This window comes from Octodon degus, unplaced genomic scaffold (assembly GCF_000260255.1).
Source record: "Octodon degus isolate 3935 unplaced genomic scaffold, OctDeg1.0 scaffold00080, whole genome shotgun sequence".
Classification (NCBI taxonomy): domain Eukaryota; kingdom Metazoa; phylum Chordata; class Mammalia; order Rodentia; family Octodontidae; genus Octodon; species Octodon degus.
The window spans coordinates 6519721-6531182 of record NW_004524656.1 but is presented as its reverse complement, the minus strand read 5'-3'; the positions used below and the strand labels follow the sequence as shown (position 1 = coordinate 6531182).

The 11462-nt window shown below is 43.3% G+C and overlaps 2 pseudogenes; one reads left to right on the top strand and one right to left on the bottom strand.

The window, feature by feature from the left end:
* Positions 1 to 1196: 1196 nt before the first annotated feature.
* Positions 1197 to 4466, bottom strand: LOC101571481 (annotated as a pseudogene).
* A 3828-nt stretch (positions 4467 to 8294) lies between these two features.
* On the top strand, positions 8295 to 8778 carry LOC101559963 (annotated as a pseudogene).
* The last annotated feature ends 2684 nt before the right edge of the window (positions 8779 to 11462 follow it).

Below are 11462 nucleotides of genomic sequence, written 5' to 3'. Positions count from 1 at the left end.
TTTTTTTTTTGAGGAACCGGGGATTGAACTCAGATCCTTGCGTTTGCCAGTCAAGCGCTTATCCTACTGAACCATCTCCCCGGCCCCCTCATTGATTCTTTGTATTATTTTCTTAGTCTCTATTGCATTAATTTCTCCTTGGATCTTTGTAATTTCCCTCTTCTTATGAGCTGTGGGCTTGGCTTTATCTTCTTTTTCTAGAAGTTTGAGATTGTCTATTTGAGCCTGCCCTGTTTTCTAATTTTGGAATTCATCACTATAAATTTCTCTCATGGGACTGCTTTCATTGCATCTCATAAGTTCTACTATGTTGTATTGACATTATCATTTAATTATATAAACTAATTTCTTCTTTAATTTCATATTTGAACCATTGGCTGTTTAGGGTGGTGTTATTTAATTTCCTTGGGTTTATGAAATTTTGTGATTTATTTTGCCATTGATTTCCAATTTCATTGTACTATGGTCTGATAATATACATGGAATCATTTCAGTTTCTTTGCATTTACTTAAGCACCTTCTATGAGCTAGCATGTGGTCTATTTTGGAGAATATCTTTGTTACGATTTGTGTCTAGTTATCCCCACAAAGCCTCATGCAGTCACTGGGGCAGCCTCTTGGGTTTATGATTAATTCATGATCCAATGCAGGGATTGTGGGTGTGAGCGCTGCACCCACCCTGGGCAGATAGCCTGAATACAATGGAAGGAGGGGAGAGAGGCTGGCTAGCTGCCACAGCCACTGCTCCTCCTTCTGCTCTTTGCTGTTTTCTGCTGCCATGAACTGCTGCCCTCTTCCATGTGCCACTCTGCCTTGGAGCCAAGCTGAGCATGGACTGAAACCTCCACTAACTGTAAGCTAAATAAACCTTTCCTTCCTTAATGTTGGGTACTGGGTATTTTGCCCCAGCAACAAGAGAAATGTAACAGAGACTGAATTTCTATGCACTAGAATGTGGAATTGCTGAGCTGATTTAGTTAAGCTTTTGAACTGCTCAAGCTGACACATTGGATCAACCACTACAATCTGCCCCTTGTCAGCTTGGCAACTAGACATATTTTTTTTCCTCTTTTTGGTTTTACCGATTTATTTTCAAAGGGCAAAACAAGACAACTTAAATATACGCCCAGCAGAGCTGCTGTGTGATGACAACACGCGCTCACTCCCATCACCAGCGTCCCTGCAGTCCTGGTACTTTACTCACATGCATGCTTCTTATCTGGAATGTATCTACAATTCCTTGTGGACACACTAACTTTTCCACATCTATATCGGGAATTTTAGACACAGATTCATCTTCCATGGCTAAGCTAATCTCCACTTGGTCCAAACTGTCTAAGCCCAGGTCTTTCATAAAATGGGAATTTACCAAGAGCTTTTCTGGATCAATCTTGTCATATAATTTCAAGACATGCAGGGCCCATAAAGCTTGAGTCCTTTAAGTGTCAACGGGGTCATGTCGCTGTACTGGCAGCACAACTTTGGGATCCTCTCAGGCACCTGTGGGAATAATGAGGCCCCCTGCCTCACCCTGGGCCTCATCTGGGTCCCCTCAGGACACAAAATAGTGCTGAGCCTCCAGGCCAGGGCCAGTGTGGGGACCTGGGCTGGCAGCACAAAGGCTGAGGGCAGGCAATGGACAAAGGAGGAAAGGAGGACAGGACATGAGCTGCCATGGCTATGCTGACCCAGGATGTACAGCTAGACATATTTCTTTAAGCCAGTCTCCAGATACAAAGATATGCATATAATTGCGCCTAACATGTTATAACTATCCTGCATACAAAAAAGAATGCACTAATTCCCTTACCAAAATATAAGTTAATTTTTCTTTGCTTGATGCTTATGCTTAAACATTTTAAAACTTCAACATTAACACAGGTTTAATATTCCTTATGAACTAGTGTTAAGTCTATCAATATTATAACGGGACCATATAGGGGTGAAATAGTACAATTATAATCCCCTTTTCTGTAGCTGATCATGGAGTTGTAGCTGGTATTTAGAACTACCTTCTTCTACTACCCATTCTGTATTCCTTTGGCCTTCAGCAAGCACCTCAGCAGGTCTTGGTCCTTTCCCTGGTGGAGTGACCCATACCTTCATTCCTGAAGGCTCTGGAACATTTGTTATTGTGCCTGTATTAGGTTGTTGTAGTTTCCAACTGGCTGTAATAACAGGGCATGGTAATACTAAGAGGCACCCTAAGGGATCTTCTACACTCCATGTATAGTCTTCCTTTCCTCAATTGTGGAGTAGTAATCCAATTTCCCCTTGATAGTCTGGGTCAGTCACCCCTGATATCACTGTGATTCCTAGCTTGATTTCTCAGAGGCATGAAGAGATTAAAGTGACCAGGGTGAAATCTCTCCCTCTGGCAAAATAATCTCATTAGGGTCTTGGAACTCAACACCCTCAGCCTCCTCAGGATCCCCACACACATCTCCATCCCAATTTATGGGATCCTATTCTTTTTCCATGAGTGCCCTCACCTTTGTTTCAGATACCTTTCAAGGCTGAGCATTAAATCTACATTGCAGTTCAGCCAACCGAATTATGAGGGATTGTATTTGGGTTTCTGCAATCTCAGCCTTGTGGCTAAAACAGAGATTATCTTTCAGGACACATATATAAACTTTTAAATTTCTTATCTGTGTCTGAAGACGGGAATTGGAATCTTTGAGCTTCTTATTTTCTTTTATAAGTTTATCCAGTGAGGCTAACACCAACCACTTGCATCATTATATTTTCTCCTCTGCCAAAGAACTTCGAAATTTCTATGTACAGAATCACTAAATTGCTGACATCTCACAAGTAGTGAATTAGGATAATCAAATGGATCTACAGGGTATATTAGCTTAAACAGCTCATGCCAAGGATTATCAATATACTCCTCAAGATCAGGAGAGACCATGCTGTCTGTAAGTCTCATCAAATTGTGGAGCCCACTCCAGGAAATCCTCAAGCCATTAAAAAATGTCATCATTATCTTCTCTTTCTCCCAGTACCAAAATCTGTATCAGTCAGGGTTTTACTAGAGGAACAGGTATAACATCAAATGTACAGAGGTATAAGAAATTATAAGACTGGCTTATGATAGCCAGCCACAGAGTGGATGAGGAAGTTTGCAGAGGGAATTGGCACACTGGAGACAGAAGGATTCAGCCCGAGGTGTGGAGCTCACTGCAGTGTTCCACGCAAGTCCCCATCAGGAGGCTGATGGGTCTGCAGTGGAAAGCTGAAAAGTCTACTGCAGAAGGCTGAAGGATCCAAGGCAGAAGCTGGAGTCTGTGCTGGAAGCCAAGAGACAACAGCCAAGCTGACGGTAAAGATGGGAGCTCCTCGGAGGAAAGTGGAACCCTCTGCCTTTCCTCATTTCCCTTTTATATCTTTTAAGCAGTGAGCCACCCCAGGGTGTGGAATTGCAGCGCTGGTTTAGATAAGCTTCTAAACTTATGTATTTATTTATTTTTGATACAGGGTCTCACTATGCAGTTCAGACTCTTAGTCATCCTCCTGTCTCAGCCTCTCCAGCACTGGGATTACAGGCATGCGCTGCAATGCCCAGTTTTGGTGGCCAGTATGGCACACCCAGGGTTCTGGGGCCAGTATGGCATGCAGTACTGGGAATCAAACTTAGGACCTTGCACTTGCCAGGCAGACACTTATGCTGCTGAGCTATCTCCCCAGCCCAAGAATATGTATTCTGATGTGGAGTAGAGCACTCTGTAGACATTTTTTAAGTCCATTCATTCAAACTTTGGTTCAGTTCTAATATTTCATTGTTGATTTATTGTGCAATTGATCTGTCCATTTGTGACAATAGGATATTGAGGTCCCTCATTACAATTGTATTATTACTTACTTGATTTTTCATATCCATTCATATGTTTGTATACTTGGATGCACTAATATTGGGAGCAGATATGGTTATGATTGTTATTTCTCTTTATCAGCCTTGGTTTGAATCCACTTTGTCTGCAAAGAGTAACTACCCCTGCTTTTTCTGTGTTCCTGTTGCATGAAATATTATTTTTCATCCTTTGAGTCTCAGTCTACAAATTTCCTTTTGAATTAAGAGTGCTCCTTTTTTTTTTTTTTTGGTGGAACCAGGGATTGAACTCAGGCCCTTGCACTTGCCAGGGAAGTGCTTATTCTACTGAGCCATCTCCCTGGCCCCTAAGTGTGTTTCTTGTATGCAGTAGGTTGTTGCATCTTGCTTCTTGATCCATTCTGCCAGTCTGTTTCTTTTGATTGGCAAATTGAGACTATTCACATTGATAGTTATGACTGATATGTATTTTATTTATTTATTTATTTTCCATTTATGGATTTGGTACAGGGTCTGTCTATACAGCTCTAACTCATAGTGAGTCTCCTGTTTTCAGCCTCCCCAGCGCTGGGATTACAGGCATGCGCCACCACACCTGGAAGCGGTCATCCAGCTCAGCAGTCCCTGGGGGCATGGTGGCACGAGGAACCCGGGATCAAATCCTGGTCCCTCAGCTTGCCAAAGCAAGAGCTTAATCTGATGAGCTATCTCGCTGGCATATAACTGGTATGTATTAATTTATCCTTCTCATGTTATTTTCTTGTTGTTGGCTTCCTTTTTACTGCCTCCCCCATTTAATTGCTTGCCTTATCTGTTGGATTCATTCTACTGGGGTTCATGAACCTGTAATCCTCGTTACGTCTTTCTAGAATATCCTTCAGAATATTTGGAATGCTCATGTGGTGCTCATGAATTTCCTCAAGTATTCTTTGTCATAGAAGTATCTTATTTCTCCATCAATATTTTAAAATGTATTTTTGTTGTTGCAGGGTCTTCCTATGCAGCTTGGACTCATGGTGATCCTCCTGCTTTCAGCTTCCTCGGTGCTGGGAATGCAGGTGTGCACACTGTGCTGGGACTCTGGCCAGCTCAGCCCACCCTGGGGGCGGGGCTGGTGTGCCGTGTGGAGCAGGGGATCCAACGCTTGCCTAAGCATGTGCTTCAATCCACTGAGTTATCTCGCCGGCCCTGTCCGTAAATGTTGACACATAGTTTTGAAGGATATGTCAATCTGTGTTATTTTTTGAGGGTATAAAATACTTTACCTGGAGCTCTCCTTAACTTGAAGGCTTGTGTGGGAAGTCTGCTATAATTCTGATGGGCTTTCCTTTGTAAGTGATTTCTTTCTTTTCTCTTACAGCTTTTAATATTCTGTTTTGTTTTGTTTTTCTGGAACCGGGGATTGAACTCAGGCCCTTGTGCTTGCCAGGGAAGTACTTATTCTACTGAGCCATCTTCCCGGTCCCTAATATTCTGCTCTTATGTTGAATTTCTAGACTCTTCACTATTATATGCCTCGGTGTCAAATTTTTTTTTTTTGATCATGGCTAATTGGAGTTCTATATGTCTCATTTATCTGAATGTCAAATTCTTTTGCTCTGCATAGTTTTCTGTCATGATGTGTGTGTGTGTGTGTGTGTGTGTGTGTGTGTGTGTGTGTGCGTGTATATAAAATTTGCACTATCTCCTGCTTTTTCATTGACTACAATCAATCCTGTGTTCTTCTTTGCACTATCTAGCAGCAGCTGGATTGATCTGTTGGATTCCCTTGCTATTTTTGTTTGTTTGCTTGCTTGTTTTGAGGCAAGATCTCCCTATGCAGTTCAGGCTGCCCTTCAGTTCACAATGTAGCCCAGGTTGGCCTCTAGCTTTTGGTGATCCTCCTGCCTCAGCCTCCTGAGTGCTGGCTTGATAGGCATGTACCACCATGCCCAGACGGTCCTTTACTAATTTTAAGAAGTCTTTCTTTTCATGATCACTAACCATGATCCTGTCTTTTATATGTGAAAATGTTTCTGTTCCATATATTGTTAATGGAATTTTTAATCTTCTGGATATCTGTTTTTATCTGTTTCTTCTATTCTATTTTTTCATATGTTGAATGTTTGTGGTTGCCACCATTTTCCTAAAATCCTTTATATTTTTATCTGTATCTGCTTTAGAGTCACTAAAAGTGTTTTTTTATTATGGTTACTATCTCTATGATTATCCGAAAAATTATTTCTGATTTGATTTTTTTCTAGATTCTTTTTTATCTCCTTTGCTACTTCCTCTGTTTCCACTTCAGAGAGTCCAGATGGGCAGCTTGGGATCATTCCATGTCATGGCCCCCTGGGTTTGCCTTTGGTGAACTGAAAGTCTGAGGTGGCATGGTTTTCTTTTCTTTTTCTTTTTTTTTTTCTGGCTTTTACAGACATGGTCTTGCTGTATAGTATAGACTGGCCTTGAACTCACTATGCATCTCAGGCTGGCCTCAAACCCTTAGTGCTACTCCTGCCTCAGCCTCCCAAGTGCTGAGATTATGGGCATGTGCCACCACACCTACCTTGCATCTTTTTAAAGTGTCTTCTTCTGTTAGTTTAATTTCTGGGTTGGTGCTTACAAGTTGCTTATAGTAAGAAGCTTTAGGGGCTGGGGAGATGGCTCAGTAGAATAAGCACTTCCCCGGCAAGTGCAAGGATCTGAGTTCAATCCCCGGTTCCACCAAAAAAAAAAAAAAAGGAAGAAGCTTTCTTGTTAGTGTTTAGAACCCTTAGGAGATGACTACTCTCAGAGATGTCTTCCAGGTATAGCTGGATATTGGGTTTTGAATCTGTTGCAAGATCCTACCTGCTTAATTTATTGGGGATGAGAAGTTGATACCTACTTGTCCCAGCCTCTGGTTACATGGCACTGGCCTAAAATATTTTTTAGGACTCTTGAACAATCTCAGTCTTGGTGTACCAGGAAGATCAATTGATTAGATCAGTTATGTCACCTTGGCTGAAATGGTATAATCAACAGTAACAATAAGCATCAAATGTAGCCTAGAAAATGCCAAACTGTGGTATTAATTTGCTACCATCAATTTCACAAACTGCATTTGTGATTATATAACAAAATAAACCAGAAAATTATATGAAATACATAAGCCCTCCTTGTAGCAATTTCATCCTCAGGGGAGAAGTTTAGAAGAGATTAGGGGAAAATACAGAGTTGTGGTGTTTTTTTTTTGTTGTTTTGTTTTTTGTTTTGAACCAGGGATTGAACTCAGGCCCTTGTGTTTGCCAGGCAAGTGCATATTCTACTGAGGCATCTCCCCAGCCCTGAGAAATTTTTAAAAAGTAAAAAGAAATAGAGAAACAGAAGAGAAGGAAGAGATTAGAAACAAGGCTGGAGGACAAAGGAAGATCACACAAACTTTGAGAAACTGGTGAAGAAGAAAGAAGGGAAAGAGAGAGGGAAGAAATAAAAACAAGAACAGATTAGAACAACAACAAGAAAAAAATTGCAAACCATGTTCACACTCATATTAAAAAACAACAACAACAACCAACCAACCAACAAAAAATAGAACGGCACCCTCAATAAAAAGAACAGAAAAAAAACTCAACCAACCAACTAAATAAGCAAACAAACAAACAAACAAACAAAAAAACAAGAAAAGCAGCAAAGAAGAAAGAAAGCAAATGTCTGTTGTCCATGGTGAACTATACGGGTGGACTGAGTCCAGATCTGAGTTGCTAATCCCAGCAAGCCAGCTGTAGCTTCATGTTGGGGTTGTGGATAATCTCGGCAAGACTGCACCTTTAGTTTCACTGGAGTTTAGACTAGTTTCTGGCTGTGAGGTTGCAACCAAACTTGTTCATCCTGCAAGACTTGTTCAGTCTGTGAGCCACCTGCCAGCCTGAACTTGGCTCCCTGTTGGTTTGAACTGAGCTCTTTGAACTCCTGCTGACTTCAACTTGGCAGCCTAACCTGCAATTGCTCTAGTTCTAAGCTCAGCTGGCCCCTCCCAAGATGGCTACTGGCCAGTCATCCTTTCCTGGGTGACATCTGGACCCAAATGACTCACCAGCCCCTGCCGTCTTCTGCATCCCCTGCTCTGTCCCACTGGTGCATTTCTCTGGGGTCACTAGTAGTCACCATGCTTCTACAGGGCTGAGCTACTCTCCCACACAGGGAGTCCAGGATCAGGGAGAAAGTGCTGCCTGCCATCTCCTTCTTTTTCATTGACATCTTTCTCTTTGCTCTCCCTGAGAGCTTCAGTTCTCACTTTAGATCCTTCCAGGGCTCCAGGTACTTACTTTTGTCCTCTTCCTCACATTGTTGTATCTCATTCCATGATTCTGATCATGAGTGTTATTGATTACCAACGAAATTGAATTTTCCCATACAGTTCAGTATAAATAAGGATATTCCATTCTGACCCATATGTATTTTTAACCACAAAAATATGAAATGCACTTTCCTCAGCCACCGCCAAGGTGCTCGGTTCTTCCGAGGAAGCTAAGGCCGCGTTGGGGTGAGGCCTTCACTTCTTCCGGCGACTAGCACCGCACCCGGCAGCCCGCGTCATGGCCTCTGTGTCCGAGCTCGCCTGCATCTACTCCGCGCTTATCCTGCACGATGACGAGGTGACCGTGATGGAGGATAAGATCAATGCCCTCATTAAAGTGGCTGGTGTCAATGTCGAACCTTTTTGGCCTGGCTTGTTTGCAAAGGCCCTGGCCAATGTCAACATTGGGAGCCTCATCTGCCATGTAGGGGCTGGAGGTCCTCCCCCTGCTGCGGGCGCTGCGCCTGCAGGTGGTCCTGCGCCCTCCACCGCCGCTGCACCAGCTGAGGAGAAGAAGGTGGAAGCAAAGAAAGAAGAATCGGAGGAATCTGAGGACGACATGGGCTTTGGGCTTTTCGACTAAGCCTCATTTTGTAACATGTTCAATAAAAACGGAACAGCTGCTGTTGGTCTTGAGCTAGAAAAAAAAATATGAAATGCATTAAGTACACTATGAAGGGGGAGAACACGAACCTTGCCTGAGCTGCCTTCTGACACGAAAGGCAGGAAGGTGGGTGAGAAGGAGGTTATTGTTTGTACAGAGAGTGAGTCCCCCTCCCTGAGGGCATCAGGAAGACCTCCTTTGGGGGTTTCCTCTCTTCTCTGTCTCTTAGCTGTAGGGTCAATTTTGACCCCAAAAAATGTGCAATGTCACTTGTTTTTTCCAGTGCTACAACCATTGGAAAATGAGAAGCCACATTAGCATTCATCAGATTCAACACTCCATTTGTTGCAGTTATGTTGGGGTGGTCCTTCTCAAAGAAATCCTGGCATTCGTTCTATTTTTCCATAATGGATTGTATCACACCACTGCGAACCTCCTCTCTGCCTTTCTGTTCCTCAGGGGTGTACTCCTCAACAAGGCCTGTATGCTGCTCCCTGTGGAGCTGAGCAAGTTTCTACCCTGTAGCTCCTCTTCGCGGTCCTCAGCAAGCTCTTCTGCGTCCGCATCACTGACATCCAGACCCAGGCTCGTCCCATGGACATACTCTCCTCCACTACCTGTGCATCAGACCCTTCAAAGTAGTGCTCAGTGACACGTTCTGGCCACAGTTTCCTCCAGGCTGAATTTAAGGTCTTGTACATGACATCTTCCTAACCTTTGTCAACGAGGTTGATGCAGTGGAGGACATTGAAGTGTTTTTTCCAGAACTCTTTCAGAGTCAAGGATGTCTTTTCAATGACACTAAAACATCTGGTGAAGAGTGCAGCCATCCTAGGAAAGATTGCCTTGTGACCCAAGCTTTTGCTTTGGCACTCCACGTGACAGGCAGTCTGGCCTTGTTTGCATTTTACTGCTTGAATGAATGAGGGGTCTGGGAATGGTCCAGCAGTCGTGGCATCATCTTCAGATCGGTGTTTGCATTCCAACACGACAAAAGGATCAATCTGTCCTTCATGGACTTGTGTCCAGCACTGCCTTTTCCCCCTGGGTGATATAGCTTCTTTTGGGGATCTTCTCCCAGAAAATCCCTGTTTTGTTGTAGTTGAACACTTGTTGAACCATGTGTCCTGCCCTCACAAATTCCAGATTCTTTCTTACAGGCCTCTACAGTGCCCTCATCAGAACCGGAAGCCTTACCATGTCCCGATGCCACTTCTCTTGCAGAAGTGATCAAAGCACCCTCTACTGGTTTTATCTCCATCACTTGCTGCTCTCGTAAAGGGGTTTTTCATGAAGTAACTCCCGTGCAAGTTCGCGTCTTTTTCACAGAGCACAGCTTCATCAATGCTATCGCCTGCCGTCTGTTTCTCATTTAACCGCCCTGACAAAAGGTTTTCCACCTCTTTCAGTGCTTGTGTCCTCTGCTCGGTTAACACTGTCATTCTTTTTGCCACATCAGCTCTTTAGATGTGGCATCTTTCTTCTTTTTGAAATAGTCAAGATGGTTGACTTCACCATTTTGTGCTCTAAGATCAGTCAGTCTCACAACTCCCACGCCTATGCTTTTCGACCGTTTTCCTCTTCAATTCAATGGTTATTTTCTTCAAACCTGTTCTCACCCTTCTTGCTCTGCATTGTCTTTGGAGCCAGGCTGGATTGAATAATACTGTACTAGTGTTGTCAGGTCTGCCTTCCTCCATCTCAGCTGTCTCTTTTGTGCTAGACTCTTCAGGTACCAACAAGATGGGCTCTGGTGGTTCAGGTTTGCTTGGATTTTACAGTATTAAGATACACTTAAGAGGGCCAGCCAAATACAGCAAATTAAAGTGCCTACAAGCAGGCACAGGGGCCGGGGGTTCGATCCTGAGGCCTGCCGTGCCGGGCCATCCCTCGGGGGCACTGAGATGGCAATTGAGACCAGGCATGGCGGCGTGCACCTGTAATCCCAGCTCTTTGGAGACTGTAAACAGGCGGATCACTGTGAGTCTGATCTAGTAGTGAGACCCTGAAAACCCTGTAGACCTTTCCCTAGAATACAAAAAAAAAAAAAAGATAGGTTTGAGAGAATTGCTTCTTTGATCACCCTGAAAAATCCTGAGGTAGATTCTAAGAAGGCCAGCTTGGGTCATGTACATATCCTGAACCAATACTTGTCATGGGGATGGAATGTTCTGATTGGCCAGGCCAAGGACAAGTTCCCAGTCTCCGGCTAGGACCCGGAGGCAGTGGTTGCAGGGGTGAAATGAGCACCTTATAACCCGGGCAGTGTGGTGCAAGTGTAGCAATTATCATTTACCCTTAGAAGATCAGAACTCAGATGAGAAGCATCTAAAGAGTAAGCTCTATTCTAAGAGCAATGAATGGGAAGGGAGAGGATAACAGGGGAGATGACAGGAAAAACTGTAAAACTCCTACATAAAAACGTTAGATGCACAGTATAATGGGATATTTGTATAGGTAAACGACTCTGTGAACTTCACTTCACGTCATTGTTGTGGTTATATTTTTTAAAAAATGGGGGCCACAATGATTTTTTTTTAGGGTAAAATCATTCTCTGGTTGTTTATTTTTTGGTACAACCAGAAATAGTGGGATATTGAATTATGGCAGGCTTTGACTGTCTTGGGTGTCAGCTTAACATTCCATAGGTGGGGGTTAGTTTTATATCCTGCAATACAGAGCATACTAAATGGCAATTTGGAATTACA